This window comes from Stegodyphus dumicola, chromosome 9 (assembly GCF_044657685.1).
Source record: "Stegodyphus dumicola isolate Sdum_Otavi_A_Nest chromosome 9, ASM4465768v1".
In the NCBI taxonomy this organism is placed as follows: Eukaryota; Metazoa; Arthropoda; class Arachnida; order Araneae; family Eresidae; genus Stegodyphus; species Stegodyphus dumicola.
This window is the reverse complement of record NC_140776.1, coordinates 110,378,743-110,395,201: the sequence shown is the minus strand read 5'-3', so window position 1 is coordinate 110,395,201 and position 16,459 is coordinate 110,378,743.

The window sequence follows — 16,459 nt, the reverse complement described above, 5'->3', positions numbered from 1 at the left end:
ATTAATTAGTTACTAAACACAGATTTGATACTAAAATACATACTTAATACTTCTAAAAGCAAAGACGCATAGTAAACAAAAGTTTCTCACCTGATGCTACAGAAGTACATGCAAATATTTATGATACATGAATAATCATATTTTAGTATGTGTACGGTGATATAAAAATATTAATATATTTCAGGTATATATAATAAACTTAGAAGTGAGACATGCAAATGACAAACATCTAACAATATATATTAAAGAGACAAAAAGATACATGTAATTAGAAATATTATACATTATAACCTCATTAAAATGAAACAAATACTAACTAGATATAATAAATCAGGCTACCTACCTTAGTTCGGTGATTTAAAATGCAATTTAAAGTATTATGATCTACCAAAAAGGAAAAAAATTTTCTCTCTAATGCAGTGAAATGACAAACATGGTAATGGCTGTTTCAGAGCAAAATATCAATTACTATTTTTTATTATGTTACTCATAAGTAAACTATTTCAGTACGCTATGAAATTATATTTGCAAAAGTTCAGTGACCTCGCATTCAAATATTACAAAGTAATTCAAGGTTAATCATCATATATTACAATATAGAGATAAACACGTTACATGTACATACATAGAGAGACACTGTAAATCAGAAAAATTAAGCTAGCGTCAAGATATATTCACAGCAAAATAATTTTACTCCAGACACAGAGCAATGCAGAACAGTCTTAAATCAGCACAGTTAAGCATTTCAGGTTTAAATAAAAAAAAGGGGTACTTACATTTATCGCAACCACCTAAGTAAAAGTAGCCAAATTTTCTCCCAAACGTGGCAACTATGTGCATAAATATTCCTTCGGGCAATCATGCTCATAATGATCCTTCAGTCAAAGAACATGGCCATTTTTGTAAGTGTTCTTTTTTCTGTATTGTAAGTTACACCGGTTTTTATAAATAAATGGAGTGTTTTCCCCCCTTAAATTTTAAATATGCGCTTGTGGAATTTGCCAGCAGTGGAAGAAACTATGGTAAAATTTCTGCAGGAATACAGATTTTGCTGCAAAATTTCTTAAGAGAGCAAAAAGGAGATTCGTTTGGTAGACAGCTTGTATTTTTTATGTTGGCATGATGGCGATTCCGCGTTTCTCTAAATTATTTTTAAGCGAAAACAGATAGCTGTATACTTGGGAAGAAGAACAGCGCAGAAAAATTACAGAAATATTTGGAGAAGAATGTGTTTTATTTCCCTTTAATGCATCATGTATTACATTTTTTTAAAATTATAATTTAATAAAAATAAAACTTGTATTTTAAACTGCTAAAGTTGTGTTTTCTGTTCATATGTTTATAATGTTTGCCGATTTAAAATAAATAACGATAGTTTGGGAACCTTTTTTTAGGGAAAAAACGTCTAATAGCGCCAAAGTCGTTGCGTTAATATGTAAGTACCGAAAACGTTCTTAATTCAGAAGCATAAATATTAATGATAATTAACATTAACAGCAAACATTTTAAACAATGGGTAACACTACATAACAAAAGATGTAACACTTAAAAATTATAATAAGCCTGGATTCCAGATTAATACTTCCTATCATAAATAGTACAAAGTAAATAACTGGTAACTGAGTCTGATTTCCATGTGAGCAGATGCTAAAGTTCTCTAATTTCAAGGGGGCCTACACATTATCCTGTAGTATATAAAATATGCAAAGTAATAGTAGCTAAAAAATATAAAATAAGAAGCAGGAATAAAATGTTAAATTTTCTGTTTTAGATTTTTATGCTCTTCACAAATCTAACACCGGGCCTTTGAAATTTCTATGAAATATGGTATAAAAAATTACAATTCTTTTCCTTTAAAATTATGATTTATAATAAGCAAAATGACAATCCATTAATCAAAAATAAAAAAATTAATTTTTAAGTAGATCAAGATACAAATACCATACAATGACCCATCAAAAGAAATTATTTATCCACATTTGAAAGAAACTGAATTTTTTCTACATTTTAATTCATATACTTGATTACTGAATTGCATTATTTGGTCATATCTGCATAATCTAAGTACAGTTCAAAGTAAAATAAATAAGATTTCTTTAGACTTTCCCTTTTTCTTCAGGTTCTTAAAAAGGAGGTGCAAGATTCTGATTTCATACCATGTACACCATAAAACCATAAAATAGAAATGTGCAAAAAAACGGATGGCAAATACTTTTTGTTTAAATAAATTTAAATAATATTTAAATAAAAAATATTAAATTATAAATTTATTTCACCACATTCGTCACATGAAATATAATTTACATCAGTAACCTCAATGGTGTTGAAAAAAATTAGACCAGGAAGGAATCCTTCATAAGAAGTTTAGCTTTGGACTTCCAGATTTGTAAATCAGGCCCTGACTGCTAAGTTTTTTAGGAAAACTCAGTGCAGTACTGCAGACATTTTGGAAATGATGTATGCAATCTAACACTTTTAGTTAGTTGTTTATTTTTTACATGCTGCCACTAAAACAGGCTACTGATTTAATCTTCCCTCCCCCTGCTAACTGAGCGTTCGAATGTAAAATCAGTTGAGTTTTTAGTTTACAAAGCAATTTAAATTTATTGATTTTTGAAGTATATTAGGAATTTAATTTAAATTTAATTAATTAATGGAATCATTTTCATTTATGTTATTTGAATTCATTTCCATATTCTGTAATGTATTTGATTAAATGACTCATAAAATTGGCATTTTCAAGGGCCACTCCAGCTTTTGTTTTGCAAAATTGGAAGGAATTTAAATTTAATGGAATCAAAAACTTAACCGGTTATTAAATTAATTAATGGAATCATTTTCACTTAAGTATTTTTAATTGTGTATATTTTCATATTTAAAAATAACATTGGTACCATATGAGAAATAAATACAAGAGGTGTCGCTAAACATGATCACGTTTGATAGCTATTTTCATAACATTAACCGATGAGAAAAAACATCCTTAAGGAATTTAACTAATTCCATGTAAATACAACAAGAAACACATAAATAAGTACTTTACGAAATTTCACTAGGAAAATGCAAAAATTTGTTTATGAATTGTACATAATATCTTTCACGCACTAGTTCATTTATAGCATAACATTTCTGAATTCATTTTATAACATTACATTTTTATTTCATAACATTTCTGGAAATTATGTGACCCCTAACTTTAATACCCTGAGGGAAATACTCATTCACTAGAAGAGAACATACAAACGTAGAATTTAAATTAGGCAAAAAAGCAACCTAAGTTCAGGGAAAGTCCCCTTTTCTTATAAAGGAGCAGGGGGGGGGGAATTCTGGAATTTTTTTTTGCTCTTAGATAGGGACCTGCATCTAATCATCCTTAAAAACGAGACATTCAAAATCTAAGCCAAAGTAAGGTTGCTTATTGCCCAATTTTAAATGGTTGACTAAAATCCAAAACAAGCTGTTAGACATTATAATCCCCTACTAGGGGATATTTTTCTGATTTTTAGCAATATTTATAATCTATATTGGCCTGATTTGGAAACTTTACTTCAATTTAAAAAATTATTCGACAACACTTTGATCACAAAACCTTTTCATCCACAAATAGAGATTTGTGTATTTCACTCCATTTGTTGTTGAATTCTAGGAGTTTCCATTTGTAGAATTGTATTTGTGTATTTTATACACAAGTCTTCTGCAATTCAACAATAATATCCTACTGACAACATTAACCACAATCACGTGAAGAGGTATTTACTGTTACAAACTAAAAAGCAGTACAGCAAGCATCATTACCAACACACTATTTTCAACTTCTAAACATGAAACAATTTAGTAAATGGGTCAAGGATTCACATAAAACATATCACAGAAAACATGCTTTTGTCTCGCATGACAGCGAATGTGTCTATTATAATTGGATTTGTTCCCAAATCCTTTTTTGCATAAACCACACAAATAGGGCCGTTCTCCAGTATGAATAATAATGTGCCGTTTCAAATAGTCCAGTTTGTACGATGAATAACTGCATTCTTCACACTGATAACTCACATTACCATTATGGATTTGTCTCATGTGTTTTGAAAGTATCGGACGTGATGTAAAAGATGTTTGGCATGTAAGACACTCTAATCCTCTAGCTACACCTGAAAATATAAGCCAATTCAACATTTAGGATTGCACAAGAAAGATGTATGAAACAATGCATGAAATAAATATTTTTCCAGTACTTTAAAAGTACTACTTGTACGTAGCAAATAAATACAACAATAATCAAATTTGATGAATGGTCTTAAAAATTATTATTATTATTTTGCTTAGATAAAAAATTTTAGATGAGTTAAAAATACAATAAGTGTTTCAATGATTCTCAACCAGGATCTTAAATTTCTCAAGATGGGGGAGTTAAATTACAAGTAATTTTACCAAATAATACTGACTGATTATTTTGCCTTTCCTTTTTTTTATTTACAAGCAAATAGTTATAAAAACATGTCTATTTTCAGAACTGAAAATTTTCAGTTACTGAGTATGTAACTTAGTGTAATGCTTATAAATTTACATTGATATTTCACATCAAGAAAGACAGGATTCTGTATTACGCTTTCTTCCCCCCCCCCAAAAAAAATTAATGAAAAATGTAAACAAGAAAATAAATGCAACTTACATTCCTATTTTTTCACCAAACCATAAAAATGTACTTTTTAATTAGTAGCATAACACAAACAAATACTCAAAAAAAGAAAGCATAACTTTCATTAAAGAAATGTTATTGTTATGTATTTAAATTAAAAAAATCAAAGCTAATGCTTCACTAATGTACTTTTTCTAGGATTAAACATGATTAAAATGTTAAATAAAAAAATTAAGTTGTATAATTAAAAGAATATAAACATACATATTAAAACATAATTTACATGAATGAAACTGATATGATATTGAAAATTATATGACTTGAATATGGACATTAAAACATGAAAAAACATTTATATTGTAATTATAGAAAAACTAACCTATTAATAACCTAGTATAAAAGTCTATAATAATTAAACTTGCAGTTCCAGAAAATAATAAAAAGATGGAGTGACAACTGATGTTATCTGCATTCATTCTCTCTACAAGTACTTATCTTGAAAATAATAATAATAAAAAAAAAAAAAAAAAACTGTCATGCACAACAGCAATGCTTTCAATAAATTGGCTGAATCCAGAAATTTCTTTATCAGTCTGTAGTTTGTTGTTATATTAGGTTCATTTTCACGACAAAAGATTGCGCGAAGCATTTTAATAGACTGTGCTCACCATTCTTGTAATTAGTTTTTACAATCAAAATTTGCAGTTACTTTGTTTAATGCTCCATGTTGACTAAGCTGCAAAATGAGCTGATATTGAGAAAATACCATTCTTGGCAGGTCAAATCAAACCCAAAATTCTTTCAGCGTAATATCTGCTTATTGTAAATATCTAAAAATATTTTTAATTTTTAAAAAATAGAGTATTTTTGTGGGCACATTAAATCTGGCACGTTGAACACCTACATTTTATGAGTAAAATGATTAAGACGTCCTTTGGTATTAATTTTCTATATTGAACTATTTTATATAGCTACTTATTTGAAATTTTCAGTTTATGTTTTAATCTGTAATGTAGATATTTATGCACTTTATACTATCAGCAACTCATTTTCGATTACATTTGTTTTAACCAAATATGAGCACAGCAATCAAGGCTACATGCAAAAGAATGAGATGCAGATTTAGAACGCATATGAAATACTTCTACTGTGATTGATGTGAGATTTTAAAAATATGTTTTAGAGTTTCCTCAGGCAAAATTTCCATTCGTACTCTAAACATGACAAACTTATTCACATCGGTTTCACAATTTACTAGTTTTTGAATTTATATCTACATAATCTGAAGTCTACAAATATGTCTATATGTACTCAAAAGCTTAAAATAAATAATGATAATAATTATAATAACAATGATAATTAAAACAATAATAGCAAAATGCTAATGACAGTATAAAGCTCTAAGTAATGTAATGCAAAAATAAATAAAATAACCATACAAGTAAACATAATTTTCAAACAGACCACACAGGATTCAGCATACGTCAGAATCCAAGGCACACTAAACATGCAAAGATATTTGTATTGTACTGAAATTTTAATTCTTTTTAATTTAAATAGGAACTTAACAACGTCTAATGAGAAAAGAAAGAAAAATAAAGCAACTGAACACAAGGGCGGTTTTAACATTGTTTATGGTAAATATTATTCAAAAAAAATATGTTAACATAAAAAATTAGGAAGCATGTAAAATGTTTTAAGTCTAATAATAAATATACTTATACTGTACAGAAAAACATAGAGTAAATCAGTGGTCTCAAACTTATGGCTCATGAATACATTTTATTTACACATATGTAGCAAAAACAGTGCTTTTAGCTTTAAAGACATAAAAGATATAAATGAACAATATGTGCATAATTGCTACTGAAGGAAAAAAGATAAGAATAGATAGGTTGGAGCTTTGTCACTGTATACTTGTATGTCAGATCATGTAACGAGTAATGCGGATGAATTTACCACGTTGATATAGTCAGTAAATTCCTGGTGTTGCTTCAGTATTCTATATTCCTTTTCGGTTTTCTGATTAAAGTAAATTATTTAGTAATTAATTCAACATACTGGAATTACCTGAAATAAATGTCAGGCTAAAATTTAATATTTAGCTGTCAATGCACTTAAATTACAACATATAAGACTTAAGATAGAAAATAAAAAATTTGGATTTTTGCTTCTGTGTCATTATTATTATTGTTGTTTATGTTAGTTTTGATATATATTCAGTAAACAAAATATAAGATTTATTTATTTATTTATTTATTTTTTTTTTTGTTAAAAATATTTTAAAATTTTATTAAACAAAATGTTCTAGCCCATCAACTCCTTTCAGATCGAGCATTCAGCCCACAAGCAATTTCAATTTGAGAGCACTGGTATAAATGATATATCTTATTTCCATAACGAATTTAAATTCTTATTAAGTGTAACTGCTATTTTTTTTCTCTAGCTGTTTTTCAGTTTCACACTAGGCAAATAATTTTAAATGAAAATTTACTACAGTCAAAAGTCGTTAATCCGGACCTCAAAGCTACAAACTTTCTGCGCATGCTTCAACACAAAATGCTTTGAAGCATGCGCGTAATACTTTTACGCATGCGCATAAGCGTGTACCATGCGCTTTTAATGTATAACGGACGGTATAAGCTAAGATAAAATTATGTAATTATCTATTTTAGTTAATGTTGCAGATTGCGTTGTTCCTTAATCTTCGAATTGGATCCGGCTTATTATTTTTTGCAGACTGTTAGAGCAATTTTCTAAAAGTAAGCTTGAACTTTCGATTATGTCAAAAAGAATTTCTGATTCTGGAGCTACCAAAGTATCTACAAAGCGAAAGTATGTTCCGATGTCCATCAAACAAAAAGTGTAATTGCTGCAAAAAATGAATAAATTCATATCCTTTGATTCTCTAATCATTCCGAAATTTGTTTATCAATTTCACGCTGCTCTGCAAGGGGGGGGGGGGACACGGCGCGCAAAGAACTGGAAGTTGATCTGTCAGCACTATCCTTATCTTCAGGGCAGATGTTTTTATTTTATTCGGCTTATAATTCCTTACTAAATGTAGTATTTCATCTCGATGTACTCCCTTCTTTGATATGATTTAAATCCAATTCCTCGTCATTATAAATATCACGAATACACATCAAATAGTTTTCTGGTTGCAATTTTCTAATTTCAACTATGCGTAATGTATGCTTTACACATGCGCACGTTGAAAGAAATGTTTAATAAAGTAAACAAATAAATATTAAGCCTTTTTTTTTTTATTATTTATTTTTTTTTTTGTAAATTTTGATACCTTTTAGATCATAATTGCTCTTTATTTCATAAATTTCGGTTTCATATTTTTAATTTATAATTTCTGCATTCCATCTTACCAGATTTAAACTGATGATCTATCATTCGGAATCGCCGAAGTCCGACGAGTTCGGATTAAAGACTTTTGACTGTAGTATAAAAGTAAGGGTTTAGACTCATCCCTCCAATGACATATTTCCCCTAAAATATGCATCTACAATTATGAATACGCATCAGCTTCATAATTCCGTCTGCCAATCAGTCAAAGAACTCGAATGAAACCAAAGAACTAATCCAAACTCAATGGATGAATGATTGACTGAATTCATAACACAGTAGAATCTCCTAAGGCAGTGGCCTCAAATTCAAACTGCGTGCGAGCCAAATAGACTAACTGACAATAGCTGACAAGCCGCAAATGAAATAAAATAAATATATAAATATTTTTTTTTAACTAAGTTTAAAGATTGTTCACTTCACATTTGTCAAAACATACATAATGATGCAAAAAAAAAAAAAAAAAAAAAAATTTCAAATTTTAAGTGAGTTTTTTTTTCCCCCTACTTATTTTCTGCTTAAAATTTTAAAGTTGGGACCTGCAAAAAATTTCTGTTGGTCACAATTTGTACATAATTCAAGAGTATTGACAGCTAAAATTAAAATTCTCAGATTGACGTTTATCCAGATAACTGAAATATACTGAAGTAACCACTTACTTAAACTAAAAATAAATAAATGAAAACCTCCCAAGAGATATTTTTTCATAACGCATACAGAAAAATTTTTTGTTTCTTACTACATCTTTCAGCTACATCTCATGGTGCTTTGATTTTCATAAAATTTGTAATCTTGGAGGAGAATTACTAGAATGTATCTTCATCACAAATTGTAGCTACTCATCATCAGTCTGGTTTTGTAGCAGACTTATTAATTTTCAATTATGGGAAAAACTATTCACATGTAAATGTATTCCCAAACAAAGTAATTATTCTTACTGCAAAATTAGAAGCTGAGGATATTTACCTTTCAACAAGTACTAATAAAAGTTAATTAAATCTGCATCTTCAAATTTTTGAATAAGGTTTGTATCACAGGGTAAATTAATTAACTCGATATCTAGATTTTCCAGAGCGCTACTGACATTCACTTTTGGTAATGAAAATAAAGTAAAATTGAACTCCAAACTACTGGGCTGCATAAAATTTCTTCCGCCAGTTTGAAACCAATAAGGTGTGTTTACAGCGTGCTTTCTAAGAATTGAGTGCCAAATTGCTTCATGTAGTCTTTTGATTACAATACAGAGAAAGGTGGGGATGAAAACAAAATAACAGTAATCAAAAGGTGTCTTTTCTTTATTCTAATACCTCAAGCATGATGAATTTAAGCACTAGTTAATTTTTAAATTGAAAACTGCAAAAATTCTGCAAGAAAGTTTGGAAAATGGGGGAAAAAAAATCAGTCCAAGAGAGCTCTATCCGATTTTTATATGTTTGGAAGTTTACTACAGCTGGAATAGGAAATAGATCTATCTATAGGAAATAAGTCCGAACCAAACAATTGGTTTGCTACAATATGGGTTTGACTGTTATAGTTTACAACAGTTTAATTTTTAAATTCCAATTTTTAACAAGTATGCTTTAGAATTTTAAGATACCACAATAATCCATCCCTTTTTTAATAAAGTTTTGTATTTTAATGCAATAATTACAGCATAATTTGTACAGTACAAAGTCTTTAATCCGGACTCGTCGGGACTTCGGCGATTCTGGATTAGGTTTTTTCCCGGATTATAGATTATCAATTTAAATCTGGTAAGATGGCATGCAGAAATTATAAAATTAAAAATATGAAACCGTAATTTATGAAATGAAGAGCAATTATGATCTAAGGGGTATCAATCAAAATTTACAAAAAAAAAAAAAAAAAAAAAAAAAGAAGCTTAATATTTATTTGTTTATTTTATTAAACATTTCTTTTAATGTAAGTTGTTTAAGTTGCTTCGTTTTTTGTGCTAATACTTTGTCTTTAATTCTAAAAACAGACATAATTTCTTGTTCAGTTCCACTGTTCAAGTCCTGTAATTGGTGTGACAAGAATACCGACTAAATTGTCAATCGAAATTTTTTCGTTTTCAATAACCTCTCTGTCACTTTCTTCACTATCGGAAGCAGTACATTGAAACATGCTTTCGCTTTGTAGAGCCTTTGGCAGCTCCAGAAGCGGAAACTCTTTTTGACATAATCGAAAGTTCAAGCTTACTTTTATAAAATTGCTCTAACAGTCTGCAAATAATAATAAGCCGTATCCAATTCGAAGATTAAGGAACAACGCAATCTGCAACATTAACTGAAATAGATAATTGGATAATTTTAGCCTAGCTTATACCATCCGTTATGCATTAAACGTGCATGCATAAACGTATTATGCGCATTCGTTTACGCATGTGCAGAAAGTTTGTAGCTTTGAGGTTCGGATTATAGATCATTCCGGATTATGGACGTCCGGATTAAAGACTTTGCACTGTATTTGTTAACACATTCATATTTCAGTGCATAATTAAAAAAATGTTTGGGAAATAAAAAGAAGACTTGTCAGTTTTAATTCCAATAATGAACATTAATCAGAAATGCTGTTCATTTTGTAATCGTCCGCCACCTTTTACATACTACGTTTAATTTTTTTTTTTTCTTTCTCCTCCCTTTCAGTCAGTTGTTGTTGCTCAGGTAATTACTGCAACAAAGCCTGCCTGGAGAGGGGGAGGGAGGAAGCAATATAACTCAACTTTGCACATTTCAGACATGCTTAGTCATTTCAGTAACAATTTATACAAAACAGTACATAATTTGATATGATGCTTTTAAGAACGAGAAAATAAAAAAAAAAAAAAAAAAAAAAATTTACCCTAACACCTTATTCTTCATGCACAGCAAAAGCATAAAATGTTTGCCCACGTTGTTGTTTTTTATTTTATAATATTACAGTATTTATTATTAGAATAAATTGAAAAATAAAGCTGAAATTTACATTTTATGGGATATACATGTATTGCAAATAAAATTTAAATGAAATGAACATTTCAAATGCTTGTTACAATACATAATTAATACATTATAAATGTTTCCTATCACAATAAACTTCACAGAGACATTCAGAGGATTTTTAATATTTATACAAATACCGAAAAAAATTGGATTACTGAGAAAATGTAAAAAAAAAAAAAGAGCACACAGATATTAAACATTTAAAATGCGTATACTTAACAATACATTTTAAAAAGAATGACTCGAATAAAAATTGCACTTAATAAAAATATTAATTTATTAGTTTCCTTTGCAATATGAAACTGTTCTCTATACACATTCTATACACGTTAAACATGTTCCGAGTTCCAGTACTTCTTTTGACTGATATTTTCATGTAAATTACTGATGCTACTAATAAAAATTAGAATGATTGCATTAGATCAGTATGAAATGAATATTACATGAAAAAAATTATCACCATTCTCATTTTTGATGCAATAAATTAAAAAATGCAGAGTAACAAGAGAAAACAGTTCAGCAGAGAATTTCAAATTGAAAAAATGTATCACTGCATTAAAATATATAAAAATTCCATACTAAAATTAAAAGATATTAAATGAGCATATTACATATTCAGAGCAAAACAAGAAACATAAATAAAAAATGATAAATGTTAGCTTTTACACTTTACTAAAAGCAGTTCCAACCATTTCAGCTTTTTAGTATTTCTTAATATTTCTAATAGCAATAAAATTGTAATAATTAACAAAATATTAGGGAGAATCACACCTATTTTTTGAGCGTGTTCAACATTTCGAAACTTGACCAATTGCTACAATATATGGGATGATTTAATGCATGGCATGATGTTGCTGCTTATTTCAAAGTACAGTCAAAAGTCTTTAATCCGGACTCGTCGGGACTTCGGCGATTCCGGATTATAGATCATCAGTTTAAATCTGGCAAGATGGCATGCAGAAATTATAAAATTAAAAATATGAAACAGTAATTTATGAAATAAAGAACAATTATGATCTAAAGGGTATCAAAATTTGCAAAAAAAAAAGAAAGAAAAAAAAAAAAAAAGGCTTAATATTTATTTGTTTACTTTATTAAACATTTCTTTCAATGTGCGCATGCGTAAAGCATACAATACGCATAGTCGAAATTAGAAAATTCCAACCAGAAAACTATTTGATGGGTATTCGTGATATTTATAATGACGAGGAATTTGATTTAGATCATACCAAAGACGGAGTACATCGAGATGAAATACTACATTTAGTAAGGAATTATAAGCCAAATAAAATAAAAACATCTGCCCTGAAGATAAGGATAGTGTTGACAGATCAACTTCCAGTTCATTGCGCGCCACGACGCCCCCCCCCAGGCAGAGTAGCGTGAAATTGATAAACAAATTTCGGAATGGTTAGAGAAACAAAGGATATGCCTTTATACATTTTTTGCAGCAATTCCACTTTTTGTTTGATGGACATCAAAACATGCTTTCGCTTTGTAGATCCTTTGGCAGCTCCAGAATCGGAAATTCTTTTTGACATAATCGAAAGTTCAAGCTTACTTTTAGAAAATTGCTCTAACAGTCTGCAAAAAATAATAAGCCGGATCCAATTCGAATATTAAGGAACAACGCAATCTGCAACATTAACTGAAATAGATAATTAGATAATTTTAGCTTAGCTTATACCGTCCGTTATACATTAAACGCGCATGCGTAAACGCATATGCGCATGTGTAAACGTATTATGCGCATGCAACGCAGAAAGTTTGTAGTTTTGAGGTCCGGATTATGGACGTCCGGATGAAAGACTTTTGACTGTATACTGATTTCATATGTATTGCTGCTTATTTTAAAGACAAAAGTAACACAGTAATTACAAGAAAACAAGATTACATTCTTTTCAAAATGCAAATGAAATTTCTTGTTTCTTTATGCCCCAAATTATTCCAGAACATTTTGACCACATATTGGCTAAACTTATATTTTTATAGAATTCTTACCATATGCATATATTATCTTTCTGAACATGTTTTAGAACTACCAACTACCAATTAATACCGAATCCATCTTTCAGAATTATCACTCTTTCATAGATCTAAAAACATTCTGACAGCAGATGTATATGCAAACTGATGCTGGCAACAGACACCAGCTGATAAGCTGACGATGATGTTTTGGATTTGCATATTTCCTGAACAGCAGAGATTTCTGATGATCAGGAACTCCAAAAACTTTATGCACACACACACACATTCATATTTAAAGAGGGGGAAAACTTCGCTTTTTTGGATTTAACATTTCTCAGAGAATTTTGAATTTTACTTGAATGAGTGAAGCTAATCAAAATTTGGATGACCAGTGTTAAATTTAAATTTCATTTCATACGGTATTTTCTCCATCCTTTCCACATACCTTCGTGGTGTAACCTGGTTGCATATTCGGGAGGTCCACTGTTTGAACCCCAGCGAAGCCACATGCGGATTTTGTCGGTTCCTGACACTGAAAAATTCTAAAAGATTCTTCAAGTGGCGCCTGAACTAAAAGATTGTGGCCAAAAAATCGTCACCACCAGGATTTGGTGACTGGGTCCCTTAATTCCCTGTCGTCCTTTAAATGGGGAATATATAAAGTATTTTCTCCCTCCTTTACAGATGCATTCATGGTGTAACTGGAAGCATCCTGGTTGCGCATTCGGGAGGTCGGGAGTTCAAATTCCATGGAGAGCAATTGCAAATTTCTTCACTTTCCTGACATTGATAGATTCATATGCAAACTAGCACAAACTGAATTTTACAAGACTTTAGAAGATGTTTAAAAACAAACACAGTTGAAATATACTATCATACATAACATGTTAAAATGATTTGTTTAGAATATGATAAACAGCATGGATTTTGCATTTCATTAGAAATGTAACATTATATGAGATAATTTTTCTTAATTATTCTTCTACAAGAACTGAAGTCCCCATTTCTAAGCAATTCAGAAATACGAACATAAACATTTACAGATCTGCCCATGGGATCTACTTAGTACTACACTATTTTTTATTATATAAAACATTTCGGTAAATAGTGTAGCATACAATGCATTGCTTTCAGTTATTTATTTAATTTTCAGATGGCACCACTAAAATTGGTCACTGCATTAATCACTTTTTTTTAGCACTGTGCCACAGTGCAGTTAGTATAATCAGCAGGAAAAACAAAGTTTCCATCAATTCTGCAAATGGTACTAGAACTCAAACAAGTGAAACATGTAGGGGGATTTTGAAACTAAAGATTCTACGCAATATGTGGTGCACACCACCACAAATGTTTTCACATTAAATTTGCGGAAGCAAAATTGAAACCGTCAGTTTTATTAGTCATTAAAATAATAAAACTGATGACTGCTTTTGAGCCGTGCTGCTGGGCATTCATAATGTACGTTGCTAAACGATTCATAAAAAAGGCCCTTTTAAGCGGTCACTCTTCCTTTTGTTTTTGTAAAATAGAAAGGAATTTAAATTTAGAGGAATTAAAAATTTAATGGCTTACTGAATTAATTAATGGAATAACTTAAATTTATGTTTCTAATTATTTGGATTCATTTCCATATTTAAAGGTACAGATTTATATTTAAAGGTAGATGCTACTTAATGTGACTGCAGTTAATGTTATCATTCCAATATAGTTACTGAATTGCCGAAATCTTGCCCGTCTGTATACGAAAATACTTTGCTTATAGTAATAAACAATTCAGTTAATGTAATAAAAATATCATAAATTGTTAAGTGGTACAGAAATGTCCAAGTAAGGGATTGAATTACCAAACAGCTTATATTCAATTTCAAATGATCTTTTAAAATTATTAAAAAAAAAAAACTTAGTCTGACAGAGATTTTGAATAGGTTTATCAATTTTGAAGCAGTCAGACATAGGTTCCTCTTCTTGAGTGGGGGGAATTCTTCAGGTACCCCTTTTCTTTCCTAGTTAAAAAAAAAATCAAAACAGGTTACTTTTTTGCCTAATTTTTAACTTTACACTGTCTCTTTCAAAGAAATATACCTCCAAATTTTAGGATTACGTATTTAGCTTTGATCAATTAATTTCGAGAAACTTACGAAAGTTTCATACACAAATTTTTGCTTTTTCCGGATTAAAATGCTGTGAAAGTACCCATTTAAATGCTTCTGGTTAAATGATATTACATTAGTTATATTAATACATTAAATTAGTTCTATTCTGTAGAACATTTTATTTCACTATTTAATATTATCAAAATAGATGTGGGCAAAGATGATCACATTAACTAATGCATACTACAGTGCTATACATCTAAAAATAAATAAACACCTAAAAGCTGATCACATACTATGTCATTACTAGAATTTTAATATTTTTTTTTCCCTAACAAATCAGAAACCTACTGTAATATGCAATTTCTGAAAATAAAAGATAAAACAATATACCACATAAAACAAGGTATGTACGGTACACAGAATACCTCATTAATCAATACAGGGCATAGCCATTTCCAGGGTTAAACTGACCATTTATCAAAAACTTTTCCATACAATTATAATATTATTACTGGAAGAAATTCAGCATTAACTAAAAATTGCAATGATCATACTTGGAAAAAGAAAGAAAGAAAGAAAGACGTGGAACATTTAGCACCTACATTCGAAGCATGCTTTTGGTGGATACCCTCCTATGAAACATAAATATACAACAGATGATGAAAATTCAGCACCTCCAAATTTCACCAATGAGTGATGCCATGACAACACCAAAGTCAAAATTAACTTAGCAAATCCATCTTAATACAAATATTGATAACTCTGAGAATAATAAATAATGATGGGCATTTGACAAATTACTCTGCATAAAAGAAAATATTTTCAAAATTTACAAAAGCAAAATTTATTTAAGAATCAAGAATTTGCATGCAGAACCAATTTTGCATTTTTCATTGATATTTCAGTATGAATATGCCATTTAAAATTAGCCTTATTTGCAAAACTTTTGTTACAGTACATACATTTATAAGGTCTTTCCCCTCCTGAAACGATCAGATTTGATGAGTAAGAACATTCACCACACTGATACTGCCAGGGCCTTGATAAATTTTGTATTTAACATTATTTGCATTTAACATGCTCACAGAGAGCCAATGCATTGTATGCTGATACTGCCAGGGCCTTGATAAATTTTGTATTTAACATTGTTTGCATTTAACATGCTCACAGAGAGCCAAGAGGGAAGAAAATGTTTGGCAATATACAACACACTTAACATATTCTAAATCATTCATTAAAAACAGAAATAAATATGAAAATATATACAGCTCAATAAAAATGTCTGAAGTGAGATATCAGTGCAAACATTAAAATTATTTAACATGAATTATGATTTAACAAGCTTTAAATAAAGATCTTTACTTTGGAAAACAAATATATTTAAAACACTTTGGGGGGGGGGCATTGAAAAAATGACAGCA